This window comes from Poecilia mexicana, unplaced genomic scaffold (assembly GCF_051168715.1).
Source record: "Poecilia mexicana isolate PSO_F unplaced genomic scaffold, ASM5116871v1 scaffold_9, whole genome shotgun sequence".
NCBI lineage: Eukaryota > Metazoa > Chordata > Actinopteri > Cyprinodontiformes > Poeciliidae > Poecilia > Poecilia mexicana.
Window position 1 is genome coordinate 2,718,786 of NW_028263378.1, and position 14,602 is coordinate 2,733,387.

The 14,602-nt window shown below is 38.4% G+C and overlaps 1 protein-coding gene across 1 annotated transcript in view; it reads left to right on the forward strand.

Annotated features, from left to right (window-relative positions):
- The first annotated feature begins 14,338 nt into the window (after nucleotides 1–14,338).
- Nucleotides 14,339–14,602, forward strand: part of smarca2 (SWI/SNF related BAF chromatin remodeling complex subunit ATPase 2) — a 40,437-nt gene continuing 40,173 nt past the window's right edge. The window contains exon 1 of the mRNA XM_015012075.2: nucleotides 14,339–14,443. The gene's annotated coding sequence lies outside the window, so the exon portion shown is untranslated. The remainder of the gene's footprint in view (nucleotides 14,444–14,602) is intronic.

Below are 14,602 nucleotides of genomic sequence, written 5' to 3' on the forward strand. Positions count from 1 at the left end.
GTTGTTTCCTGCAGTGACTCTTGGTGCAGCGCCCCCTCAGGCGAGCAGGGGAACAGGGTTTGGCTTGTTTGACACGGTGCAGTGAGAAAACGACCCGCAGCAGCTGAAAATGAAACAAATGTATGGCCTCAATCGAACCGAGTCTTGCGGACTATCAGGTGTGAAGACAGCTTTAATCTCATTTCTGATTAGCAGACAAAAGCAGGGAGCTAAGATTAGCATGAAGACAAAAGTCTGGTGCTTTGGTCTCAACTTGCCCTCTTCTTCAAGGATCATTTTGTTTACAGAAACTTTATTTCTCTCGTTCTATTTATTTATTTTGGATAATTAAAATGTCTTTGAGTTCCAGTAAGAATTTAAAGTTGCAGAATGTGTTCTTGCATTATTACTATGCAATCATCAGCATTCTATTACTTGAAAATGGTCTCAAAACAACAATATGATCGTCTATTGCAGCAACATTGTGACAGGCCTTGCAGGGTGTAAATAGTTTTGGGTTTAACTGTGACATGCCTGAGTTTAGGGCTGTGGGAGGAAGCCAGAGTACCTGGAGGGAACCCACCTGTTCCAGGCAGGAATGTCCTGACTGAGTCCAGGATCTTACTGCAGCGCTTACAACTGCAGCACGCTAACAACTGCAGCACCCTAACGACTGCAGCATCCTCTGAACTGCAGCACCCTAACGACTGCAGCACCCTAACGACTGCAGCATCCTCTGAATTGCAGCACCCTAACGACTGCAGCATCCTAACGACTGCAGCACCCTAACGACTGCAGCATCCTAACGACTGCAGCACCCTAACGACTGCAGCATCCTCTGAACTGCAGCACCCTAACGACTGCAGCATCCTCTGAATTGCAGCACCCTAACGACTGCAGCATCCTAACGACTGCAGCACCCTAATGACTGCAGCATCCTCTGAATTGCAGCACCCTAACGACTGCAGCATCCTCTGAACTGCAGCACCCTAACGACTGCAGCATCCTCTGAACTGCAGCACCCTAATGACTGCAGCATCCTCTGAACTGCAGCACCCTAACGACTGCAGCATCCTCTGAATTGCAGCACCCTAATGACTGCAGCATCCTCTGAACTGCAGCACCCTAACGACTGCAGCATCCTCTGAATTGCAGCACCCTAACGACTGCAGCATCCTCTGAACTGCAGCACCCTAACAACTGCAGCATCCTCTGAACTGCAGCACCCTAATGACTGCATCATCCTCTGAATTGCAGCACCCTAATGACTGCATCATCCTCTGAATTGCAGCACCCTAATGACTGCAGCATCCTCTGAACTGCAGCACCCTAACGACTGCAGCATCCTCTGAACTGCAGCACCATAACGACTGCAGCACCCTAACGACTGCAGCATCCTCTGAACTGCAGCACCCTAATGACTGCAGCATCCTCTGAATTGCAGCACCCTAACGACTGCAGCATCCTAACGACTGCAGCATCCTAACGACTGCAGCATCCCAACGACTGCAGCACCCTAACGACTGCAGCATCCTCTGAACTGCAGCACCCTAACGACTGCAGCATCCTCTGAACTGCAGCACCCTAACGACTGCAGCACCCTAACGACTGCAGCATCCTCTGAACTGCAGCACCCTAACGACTGCAGCACCCTAACGACTGCAGCATCCTCTGAACTGCAGCACCCTAATGACTGCAGCATCCTCTGAACTGCAGCACCCTAACGACTGCAGCACCCTAACGACTGCAGCACCCTCTGAACTGCAGCACCCTAATGACTGCAGCATCCTCTGAACTGCAGCACCCTAACGACTGCAGCACCCTAACGACTGCAGCATCCTCTGAACTGCAGCATCCTCTGAACTGCCACTCAGGCTTTCAACAGAAAGAAACCTCTAAGTTTCTGTGAAAACTTTGCGACGTTTGTCTGAAATGTCCCAAAAATACTGAATTTCAAGTGTTTGTCTTTTTGTTGCTCAGTTTTATTGTCAGTTTTAACACATTTGACTTTCTTTCATCAAAGTTCTTCCTCTGGTTAGATCATTGTTCCCTCTTTGCTCCTTTGACTGCACATCAGATTCCTCCTGATGACTGCGCTGGGCCTCCTGCGCTCCTGGCAGCAGGCCAGGCCCGTCTACATTTCACTGATGGGCTCATACAGCAATTTGCCTGAACAAACTTATCCCAGCTGTACACTTAAAACCTCTGGAAAACACATCACTCTGACAATTTCAGGCATGTTTGGGTTTTCGGGTGGACTTTAAAGGGATGTTCCTTCCTGTAAGCTTGTGTTATTTGAGTCAAAATAAAAATAGAATCAAAGTGACTAATGTCGGCAGGCCTCACAAAGATGGCGTTCGGCTCATGTCTTTTCAGAAAAGAAACAGATTTGAGTGGAGACGTGTCAGGAGATGAATGGTGGAGCAACGCAGGCTTTGAATTCACTTTTTTTTTCACATAAGATGGAAGATGCATCTCCCCTCTGAAGGCTTGAAGAGTTTTAATTTTAAGTTTTTCTAAAAACGCATGCCTGCTCCTGCCTCTCACCCTTTGGCTGGTTTTGAGTTTAGGGCTTTGATTGAACTTAGTCTAAATGTAAGACTAGAGGTCTGTTTAAACGTCAAACATGGAAAAACCAGGGGATGTAACAGAAACATTCATGCTGCTTATGCTTTATTTGGTTTATTTTGTGGGGAATCTCTGGAAATCTTTTCCAAAAGTTTGCTTTTTAGCAAAAATGCTTAGTGAAAAACGTCCATGACCAGATTTTTACTGGGCTAACCCAACATGTCTGTCTGCAGACTTTGGGCCTTGTCCGTAGCTGATTTACCAAACAGATTTTTATCTGATTTGTCCTTTCATCCACACGTAATCTCTGTTTAATATCACTAAAAATGATTGATAAGACCTCCAGCCAAAGTGAAGATCTGAATTGTCCTTTGCGTTCAGAAGCCAGAGATTTAGTGGTAAACACATGACAGTCTGCAGTCCTGAGGAAAGATGGCTGCCATCAGAAAGCTGCTGATTTTTACGTTTGTTCAGACGCATTTCACTTATTTTGCTATAAGCCCAAATGCTTCAATATGTTGAGCTGCAAAGGATAAAGAGTGATTGGAGGTCGGCTGTTCTCCACCAACTATCCACTCCAGTATGGAGGCTAAATGCTGTTCAGTCATCTGGCTTCATCAGTCGATTGTTTCATGATTTATTAACTTTATATTATATTTAAAAGTAGTTCAGCCTCTGCCTGTTTAGTGGTTGTGAAGGATTGTGATTGGCAGATACAGGTTTTATGTTTGCTCTCCACTGCCCCCTATTGGTGTAGGATGGTTAAAACAACGCTCGGTGGCGTAGTTCAGTGGGTTTGTGTGGATGAAAACCTTTCATCAACCAATCAGGTGTGGATGAAGCTGTAGAGCACATCTCCCAGTCCTAAAGTCCCTCCACTGAGAGAAGAGACTTTAAATTACTGCTGACAGTTTATAAATCACTGACTGGCTTAAAGATCTGCTGTTGTCATAGCAACCATCCAGGCCTTTCAGGTCTTCTGGTTCTCCTCTGCATCCAGAACCAGAACCAAACATAGAGAAGCAGCATTCAGCTTCTATGCACCACACGTCTGGAACAAACTTCCAGAAAACTGCAAAACAGCTGAAACACTGAGCTCCTTTAAATCTAGACTAAAACTCCTTGTTTTGAGCTGCTTTTGAACCATACAAAATGAAACACTGACCAACTTATTTGATGTGTATTGATGATTTTAGTAACAGCACTCCTCCAAATATAATGTCTGTTCAGTTGTTGACTGCATGGTGTTTTCTTTATAACTTTTTAATTTTGTGTTTTTATTATGTAAAGCACCTTGAACCGCCTTGCTGCTGAAATGTGTTATACAAATAACTTGATTGATTGATTTTACAGAAACAAATATCTCGTTTGTCATCGTTTTACACCCGGCTGCGTGTGGACCGGGCCTTTCGATGAGGCAGCGAGCGTCCAGAGTTACCCTGTTCATGGAAAGGCTGCAGACGGAGGAGACGCAGTTTGAGCGAAGAAACAACCACAGACTTTTCACACAATTCTGTGAAAGCTTAGTGCCGTAACAAAACACGAGCCTGACAAAAATGTCACGCCAATCTGATGGTGAGCAAGTCGTCACAAGATTCCTGTCCAGGGCTAGAAAGTTACAGCTCTGAAACAGAAAGGAGAAATGCCTTTTCAGTGGGTAATGGTGCAGAGGGGGTGGGATTTGTGTTGAGAAAGGCCTCAGAGTTGGGAGGCAGGACTTTTTGACAAGCGCTTTGTTAGCAGAGGAGTCACATATTAATTGCAGTGAAGGGCGGCTGCCACTCGCTGCCAGTGAGCTTTCCTCTGCAGCGCCAGATGAAATACCACAGGCTCGAATTCAACATATAAACACTTTTCTTACGCATTGTTCTGCTAAAGTGAGTGTTGAGTCTCGAGTGAAAAGATGAAGGCTGACGAATCTGATCCAGTTTGTCAGAAACATGTCTGTCCACACCTGAGTAATGGCTTAAAGCCTTGAAAGCTGTCAAACTGCACAAGGCTGACTAAACATATATCATCCTCTGTTTACACACACGCTATTAAGACTGGTGTGCATTACAGCAAGTGGAAACCTGCGTACGATAAATCTAGCACGTTTTCAGAAGATCATGGAGGGAAAAATGATGATTATGAAACTGAAATAAACTTGTTTAGAATCTAAAATGTAGAGTAAAAAGGAAATGTGACTTCAGTAAAATCAGAGACTAGTCAAAAGGTTCAGAGAGATAAACAAAAATATAAAACCCGAAGTAGAGGTTTATCATTTTGACCTTACTTGACACATTAAGTTGTTTAAAATGCTTTTAATTATGCTTTCTATACTGCTATAGAAAGCATAACAGAGTTTCATACAATCAAATTAGATTTTTTTTTTCATGATAATCACCAAATAGGTCTGGGAATCAAAAATTAGCAGCAGTGATTATGGGTTATTTAACCTGCAATAAGGTTAAATAACCTATAGTCTAATCCCCATATTTACCACTTCTAGCTATTGGCAAATGAATTTGCATATTAACTAAATATTTAGCTTCATGTTAATTATTTATCTGTAAGCTAGTTTACTTGCAAACTAAGTATTTAGCCCACTAACTAAATATTTAGCTTGGTGCTTCAGATTTAGCTTCAAACAAAATATTTAGTTTGCTAATTAAATGTTTAATCTGGTGCTAAATATTTAGCTTAGAACTAAATATTTAACACCAAGCCAAATATTAAGTTAGTGAGCAATATAGTTTGATGCTAAACATTTAGTTTGAAACTGTGACATTTATAGAAGAATAAAAAATATGTTGAAAATATGACTGGAAAATAAACCCTGATTTTTTTTTCTCTTATCGCAGCTAAATAACAAATTATTGCTGTTTATTTTTGTCTGTGTAACTTTACAAAGGGTGTGCTGTAAGGAAAAGTTGTTCTGGATCCGTCCTAATCCGACTTTATGTCTTCAGCTACTATTTCTGTCTATGAAGCTCAGCACTGCCCCCTGTCAGTGTCGCATGGTACTTTTTATCACCCTCTGCATTTTCACCGCACTTTTATGTCCCATCAGAAACACTACATATGTCACACACACTCACTGAATATATTAGGCAGACTGGAACGATAGCAGGTAATCAAACTTAGCGACGTAAAGAGAGCCAGCAGGGAGCATGTGCTAACTTCCTGTATCAGTAATCCAGGTGAATTTCAGGGATTTTGGCCATAAACATTTTAAAATTATACAGGAAATAAATTTATGTACCCATCAAGAATGTCTCATTGTTAGTATTCTAACTTGTCAGGACGACAGGTGAGCACCGCCTCACCTGTCATCCTGTGTTTACGTCACTGGTACAAATGTAGCAGAGTTTGCACGCAGGTCAAAACCCATGTGAAAAAAACACTGCAAAATACCTTCATCTATCACTTCTGTCATGTTGCTCAACACATCTTTTGTTGAAATCTTCCCCAGTTAAAAGACACTTTGCTTCTGTAATCAACAAAGAGTTTCAATTCACAACTGCTGGAACCACGTTTTCCCTTTATGCAGTCCTATAGCGAAGATAATTCAACGTTTACTGGTTCTAACAGATTATTTACACAAAGCTCCTCTTAATAGTCACAAAATATCACATTCTGGTTTGTTTGTTAATTTTGTACAAGCATCAAGGGGTGAGCAGCTCTCTGACGACCCTGTTGAGCTGTGATCTGTCTTGAAAATAATTTTTTTTAAAAATGGTTTTTCTGATATAAGAGGAAAATAAAATGCTTCATAAAGATAAATGTGACCAAAAATCAGGTTGAAAATGTATCTTTTGACAGAAATTAATGACAATTGTCTGGTAAAATATCAAGCCAAGAAATAAAATGATGGTTTGCACGAGAAAGGCAGCGAAACATATCTGAGAGTTTTACATAAATTTTGAAGAACATTTAAAATATGTTTCTCTTTTATGTTTCCATGAAGATTTGTACGTGGTGTTCAATTTGTGAGCATGGCTGAAAGAAAGCAAGCGCTCTTCTAATCCTAAAGATTTACATATTTTGTAACTATTTAAAGTGATTTATTTTTACTCAGTTCATATTCAAGTCTTTCTCTCTTTACTCTCTCTCCTTTTTACAACAGTAGGATGAAAAGATCAACAGTCCAATCAAGGGATCGCTCCTGACAGGTGCTACTTCCTGTAGCCACAAGCTACGCTGCAGTGCTAACTCTGACTTTATATTAAAATAGCTGGAAATGTTTCTGGTGTTATAATTCTTAGCTGTTTCTCTAACAAAAACAACAACTGACTGTAAACAGGAAACTTCTGAGGGGTCAGATAAAGCATATTTAAACTGTTATGTTTCTGATTTCCTGAAGCCGCTAGCTCTGCTACGATGCTAACAGTCGCAGCAACAAATGGAGATTTGGTTTCAGCTACGTCATTTATAGTGGTGTTTTTCTGTTAAATTCTGTAAACACATTTCTGTTGGCATTTCTACAGGAAAAAAATCGACTTTATTTGCTGCTTATTTATTTATTTTACAGTTAAGTTTCTACGCCTGCCACAAGAGGGAAGAAACTCCGTCAGTCTCCGCTTTATGTGTTCTTACATTCCTTTCTAAATAAATAATGCCTGGTTTTCTACACATCAGGTTAGAACAGAATATTTACATGTTAAAACCCTGGAATTGACAAAGAGTATTTTTCTTTTACCATGGCTGCATGATGTATTATAACAGCTGAAACTCTTGGAAAAGACGTCAGAAGATCTATGTCTTGGTTTGAGTTCTTCAGCCACTCTGTGGTGATTTGCTTATCTTACAGGTTGAATTTTACTCAAGATGAATGGTGAATGATGATGGATCGCCTTTTTATTTGCCAAGTATTTTTCTGAAAGTACCTACCAAACTGTTTCCAACACTTGCTTCACTGTGTAACTAAACCATATGGTGCTTCAAGTTAAGTTGAAACAAAACCTCACTTGTATTTTATGGGTATGAACTTGGAAAAAAAAAGAAATAGGTGAGATCCAGGAGCACTATCATTGAATTTTGTTTGTGGAAAAAAAATCCATCCAAATCACCATACAAACCTCATACCACATATTAAAAGACAGCATTTTTCCCCTTCAGATACCTGATTCTCCAAATACAAACAGACATGTTGCCTCTTTTTTAAGTCCTTAACACCACTAACACCACTTCTGTGCATCTGTTTGAGATGAAGTGGACCTAACAGCTTACAGATGCTGACTGAGTGCTGACGATGGGCAGGTATTCAGGGCTGACTCCATCACCCCCCCATCGACTCACTGTGACAAGCCTAAAACACATGCTGGCTTTGAGCTTTCTGCTTCACTTCTGCTACAAGTTGAAAGGCCTGGAAACACATTTGGATAAAAAGGACCAAACTATCCAGTCTTGCTCTCTTTCATCTGTTTTCTCTGGTTCCATCGGGTTGTGAGAAAAGGACACAACTCAATTATAGACGCCAGTAAAGTTCCAGTAAAGTTTCGTATACATGCCTTAAAATGTTGCAGCAAAATGCATTGAGTACGTTGTTCATTCATTTTTTTAATTCAAATTTAGTAATTTTTATTTACTTGAGTAAAATATGTTGAAGGACTCTTACTTGAGTCCAGTTTTTGGGTACTTTAAGGACTTCTGACATTTTACTGCAGAAAGTTGTTAATTTCTAAATGATCTCTCACACTGTGTGCAGATATAGATCATATGGATTTGTTCTTTGTATAGCCTCTTTCAAAAAGAGGGTATTCTTAGTCATCTGTTAATATCTAGCTAGCTAGATAGCTGCATAACTAGCTACGTATAGCTAACCAGATCTAACAAGCTAGATAGCTTAATAGATATCCAAATTGGCTGATATATTACCTGGTCAAACATGGGGAAAAATTATTCTAAATAGCTAGATAGCGATCTAAATTTGGCTAACTAGATCCAGCTAGCCAACTAGCTAGATTGCTACCTAGTAAGATCTATATATCTAGCGATTTAGCTAGTTGGCTAGCTAGATCTAGATAGATAAAATCTGGCTCAGTCAATTCAGACTTAATTGTTTTAGTTATGAAAACTAAACATTAGATAAGAAAATAAGCATTACTTTGTATAAAGGATACAGAACAAGACTTGTTAAACCATAAAAGGCTTAGTTGAAATTTTATTTTATCATCTGTTAATAATCAACATCTGTTATTATCTGTCAGAGAATATTATCAAGCAGGGTCATCATCGTTCTGCTGCTTTCTTTCAGCCACAGCCACCAGATGTCCAGCAGGTTGTAATATTAAACAGCAGGCTTTAACAGTGAATGGCAGGGCACCTGCAACAAAGGCAACTACAAAGAGGCTTGCTCTGACAGCGTTTCCTTTCTTCACAGCCTCCGACATGGCCCCCGCACCATCTTGGAAAAAGATCTCGGTGCTGTTGCTCTGGACCAGATGCCGGTCCCTGGAGAGTCCTCCGAAAGCAGCTTTTGCAAACATGGAGAAACCGAGGTGGAATGATAAAGGAAGGCACTGGACAACCGCCTGTAAATCTGCTTGAAGTTTTCCTTTCATGAGTTGCAGTTAAAGAGAGAAATAGCAAACACTTGTCAGAGCTTCAGGAGATCCAAAAAACAACAAAAAAAACCCTGCAGCAATCTTTCAGACAGATGATTAGAAAGAGCTAGGTCCAGCAGCGCAAATATTAATCTTACAGCAAATTAAGCTCAGAAGTTTAAACTTGGATCCCAAATTACAAATTGGGGAATCACAAAAGTCTCATGTGTGTATATGGTCGCCAGATTAGGGATGGTTATTTATCGTATTATCATTTAACTCCTAATTCAATTATTTTTACCTTTTTCTTCACTGCAGAATCACCAAACCTTACCAAAAACTTTTACTCTTGTTTCTAGTCCAAGACAAAAATAATGAGACAAAATGTACTCATAAGTAACTTTACAGCAAGATATAAGAGCTTATTTTAATGAAATAATTCCTTAATGTTGCTGAAAATACGAGTTCCGTTGTCAGATAATAAAAATTTTTATAACAAGACAATTTCCCCATGTTATAAGTGAAATAATCTGCCAATGGAGTTAGAATTTGGTTGCTAAGTAACGAGCTGGCTGGGCTCGGGTTGCTAGGTAACGAGCTGGCTGGGCTCAGGTTGCTAGGTAACGACTTGAAATAAGTGAAATAGTCTGTCAATGCAATTAGAACTAGAACTAATTTTGCTTTTCAATAATATTAAGGATTTATTTACTTAAATCAATCTCCTATTTCTTGATGTTGTTAATTTTAGGTTAGTTTTGTCTTAATTCAAGTGTACTAATATATTTTCACTAAACCAGAAATCCTGGTAAGATTTTGTGTTTTTGCAGTGTTGACATTTCAAAAGTTGACTCAAAATTCTCTCGACAACTGAATGGAAACAAAGCTACTGTTTGTTACTGTGAAAATGGGGAAATGAAAATATTTAGATGCCAAAGTCATCAATTTAGCTCTTAGTTTTAGTTTTGGATTTTAGTTCAATTTGATAAATATTTAAAATGTCATGAAATTGATATTGAAAAGTTGGCATTTAGTTATGAAATCTTTTGATTAGGATACAAACACTGGAACATTCCAGATGCTGTTTGTTTGATCTTTTTCCCAGTATGGCAGTTTGGTAAGACTATTTTACAATTTATATTTGTGCAATTCTGGAGAATATTAGTCTAATGAGAGCTGATACAGGCCTGTCGCAATGCAAACTTCTTCTTTTAAACCTAAACCTGGCAGGGTGTATTTCTGTCGCAGTCAAAAACTTGATGACAAAGTTTTCAGTCTGGTGTTTTGGTCTCAAGCAGTCCTTTTTTTGAAGGACAATTTTGTTTACAAAATATTTTATTTATTGTTTCTGTTGTTTTGTTTATTTATTTTGAACATTTAAAATGTCTTCCAGTTCCAGTGTTAAATGTTCATCAGAATTTAAAGTTTATTGATCTTTGAGAATGTGTTCTTGCATTATTATTATGTCATTACCTGTATATTTCTTGAAAATGGTCACAAAAAACAATAACTTCTGGGACAATCTATCATCCAGTAAAATGTGTTATTGTGACAGGCCTTTCTGAGAATACACTAAATTGAAGTTATTTAGAGAAACCAAAGACAGATTTTCAGCAGAGCTGTAGAAAATACCACTTTTCAAATCCACCATCGGTAAACTGTTTTTTGTTTTAACCAACATCCTTTTAGCTGCAGGATATAAAACTAAAGATTCAAACATTCCTCAAGGCAAAATGGAAACTGGAGCGTAAGTCAGCTTATAATAATTCTTGCTAATATCAGTCATAAACACTAAATGTATAAAGGATTGTGAAACAGACTCAAACAGTGTGAACTGTCGTATGTTAAACAAGCTCCTCATGACCAGCATGCTGCCTGTCTCTGCTGTTTAAACAGTCACTTCATCATCAAACCCAGGGAAAAATAATAAGTACACCGCAATCTGAGCATTGGTTATTCAAATGGGAAGCTCAGGTGACACAGAGAAAAGCAAACAGCATGCTGCCAAATGTGGCACATGTAAAACTAATTATAGCACACCTTTTGTTTGCTCACACCTGCAGATTAGCGCGGCTCATGCATCAATGTCTGTTTCTGTATGTCTGTCAGAGACACAACATGTTTGAAAGAGAATAATCAAAAAAGATGAAATCATTTCATAACTTCATTAACACGTAATATAAAATAATTTAATTTTGTTGTTCTTTCTAATAATTTAAATCAGGAATAACAGATTCATTTTACAACAAATATGTAATTCTTTCTTTTATCACAAATGTTTGTTTTGTCTGATGGGAGACAAACAGGTTTTTATTAGTGATTATATCATTTATAGCTACCATGAATGTAGTTTCCATTCATTCTTCTGGAATAGAAATTGCTTTTATTATTCTTTCCTTTTGTACATAAGTAGGAAAGAAAGTTTTCTAAATAAACACAATATATGTATATTTAAGGTGATTTAAGTACACCCCTCAAATATTTTAGAATGTATAATAATGTAAATGTACTGAAGGTCAAAAATAATAAGATTGTTATGAACAAGGACCAATGTTATTTTAAAAACTTTATGCTAAAATCTGTCAGTTATTGTTGTACAGAATCAGAAATTTGTCCCTTCACAGTCAAAGTAACATTTTGAAACATTTATGAAACATTGATGAATACATTTGAATATACTTGACATATATTTAAAGATTATTTTGATTTTACACAACTAAGCAATCAACTGGAAATCACCAAACCACATGCCAGTGTGCTGCAATAAAAATAAGAAAAGTTTTGTTTGCATTTTGCCAAAAATATAATTTGCACTGAATATTTTTAGTGGTTAAAAAGTGTAAACTTAAAATGCAGTCACTTAATAAAAAACACAATTTTTAGTTGATTGTTCAGGTTTCACATGAATAAAACAGGATTTTGGAAGGAGAATACGCCGTCTTTGTACCTGAATGTTCCATTGTTCAACCCGTCCATTAAAAAAGGCCGGTTCCCTTTGAATAAAATGTCATGCCATTGACTTCCCAGAGACTTTTTACGGCACGTTTCAAGGTGAATGGAAGCCGTAACCACTAGTCCTTTCACTGACAAATGACTGCGGCCAAGCCCTTTCCTGGCTCTGCGACTCTAAAGACGCCGGCGGCTGCAACCGCGAAGTTGATTCAATTTGTTTACTTTGGGCCAAATTTACATTTGGGAACCCTCTGTGCATCCTTTCTGTAGATACATAAGAAAGAAGAGAATTGTTAAGGAGGGGAAGTTAAGATCAAAGTTCAAATGAGCTTTGGTCATTGACCTGTGAGTTTAATCAAATGAGGTTGGCGAAGCCTTTGAGTGTCTTCCCAGGTCATCCCAGAGTCACCGCTCATCCACAACGCACACATACCAAACTATGACGCATTGCAAATCCTTCTGACTGAATTTTAAAAAATAAGTTCCGCTCATCTTGCTGCAAATGCACCTTTTTCACTTTAAATAAAGGTAACTTATGACAGCACATGTTTACACAAAAGGTATTTCTCAGAGTGAATGATGAGAAATATTTTGAATACACATTTCTTTAAGCTAACCAACATGATTTGATTTATTTGAATGAGGTACACTCGATGTCAATGCAAACAAATATTGAGCTGCAGGGAAAAAAACAGGATAATGATGATAATAATAATAATTATACGACTGTTGAGGTTTAACAAACAAATATCCAGAGAAAACAGCTTTATCTTTTCATAATGAAATCAAAACACAGTTTCTGATGTCAAAATGATGCAAATAAAGTTTTGCTAAACTTGTGTTTCATTTGCATGCCGAGCCTCTGCAACTCCACAATGCTATAATCAGACTTACTGATATGTAAATACCAGCTACATAGTTTCAGACTCAGCTCTTGTTTGTTTTGAGCTCAGGTGCGTGTTATTCATAAAGACTTGGTATTAAACTCCAGAGCTGCACGAAACCCATTTTTACTGCGACAACTGTGGATCAGGGCTGCCATCTAGTGTTCATTTAACGAAATGCCTACAGAAACTAGAACGCGCCACATTTAACCTAAGATACATTCACTAACAAAACTTCACCTTTGACGACAAACAGTATGGCAATGAAAGCACAAATTTAATCTAATTATTATTTCTTAAGACCAATAAAACTTGAAATTTAAGATTTTTAATCCAGAAATACCTACAAAAAATATGTTAGTGTTTGGAAGTATGAGCTGGTGTCTGGTTATGCTGGGAAATTAAATTTGAAGTTTGTTAGTAGAAGGAAGCGAGAAGTGAGCAACACTGCAGCCCTTTTCATATGAAACCAATATCTGACTTTTTCACAGCAGAATGAACCAGTTCTGATCTTTTCACACCCAAAAACATCCAACCTGTGCCATTCATATGGAACTAATTCAGAAGCGGTCGGATTTAATTAGTAGTGAGAACAACTATGCAAACAAACAAAAAAAGGATTTCAGTAAAAAAAAAGAAGCAAAAAACAGCTAGAACTGAGCATCAAGACATGTTGTGAACACCTTAGAATGGTTTAATGCTTTAATGCTTTAATGGTTCAATCCATATCTTCAGTTCAACCTCTTCTGAGGTTTTGACAATAGCCTCAAGGGTAATGTTTTCTGTGTTGTTTCTGCATTTTTTCCTTCCACTCAACTTCCAACTGATATGGATATGGCGTTTTGTGAACATCCAGCTGGTTAAACAATGATATTAAAAAAAATAATAATAATAATAATCACAACTGTAAAGTCAGTAGTTTTCCACGAGATTGAAAGGGCCATAGCATAATTCCTGTCAATCAATGAAACTTCAGTTGGGTCAATTTTGGATTATTTCTTACTTTAATAAATACAGCTAATTATCAAAAGTAGCAATAAAATAAACATTTGAATTGCCATATGATGGGTAGGGTTTATACCACCACTCACTTAAAAGATGTGAAAGACAACAGATGAACTTGAATAACTATACATAGTTATTGTGTAATGAGTCTGCATAAGAGTTTCACGTGTTGAATATAAATACTGAAAAAAATCTTAGTACCTTTTTGAGAGCCAAACGAGTGTAAACAGAAAAAGTAGATCCAGATCTCAGAAAAGAGCCCTAATTCCCAATAATAAGTGGCAATAAAGTAGGCATACGCCCCATATAAACAAAACAAAGGCTGACTGATATTCACCCAATCACCAGCCTCGGGAGGCGGAACTTCCGGTGACATTGACAAATCAGTGTCGGCGAGGCGAGACGAGAGCAAACTGAATATGACAGCAAAACAACACCGAGGGGGAGTGAACTTCTAGACACCCGTCATATTTCTGAAGAAACGTTACAGTAATCCCTTCTAACAGTGTGCGGTTTCACAACAACTGAAAGGTAAAATAATTCACGTCGCTTTTCCCCCCTAATCTTTACGCTTTTCTAATAACTCTGCTTGGTGTTTAACTGTCCAAACTTTGTGACACGGAACACATCACAGGGTAGCAGTCCGAAACGACAGCTAGCAGGCTAAGCTAGCTAGCTGTTAGCTAAGTT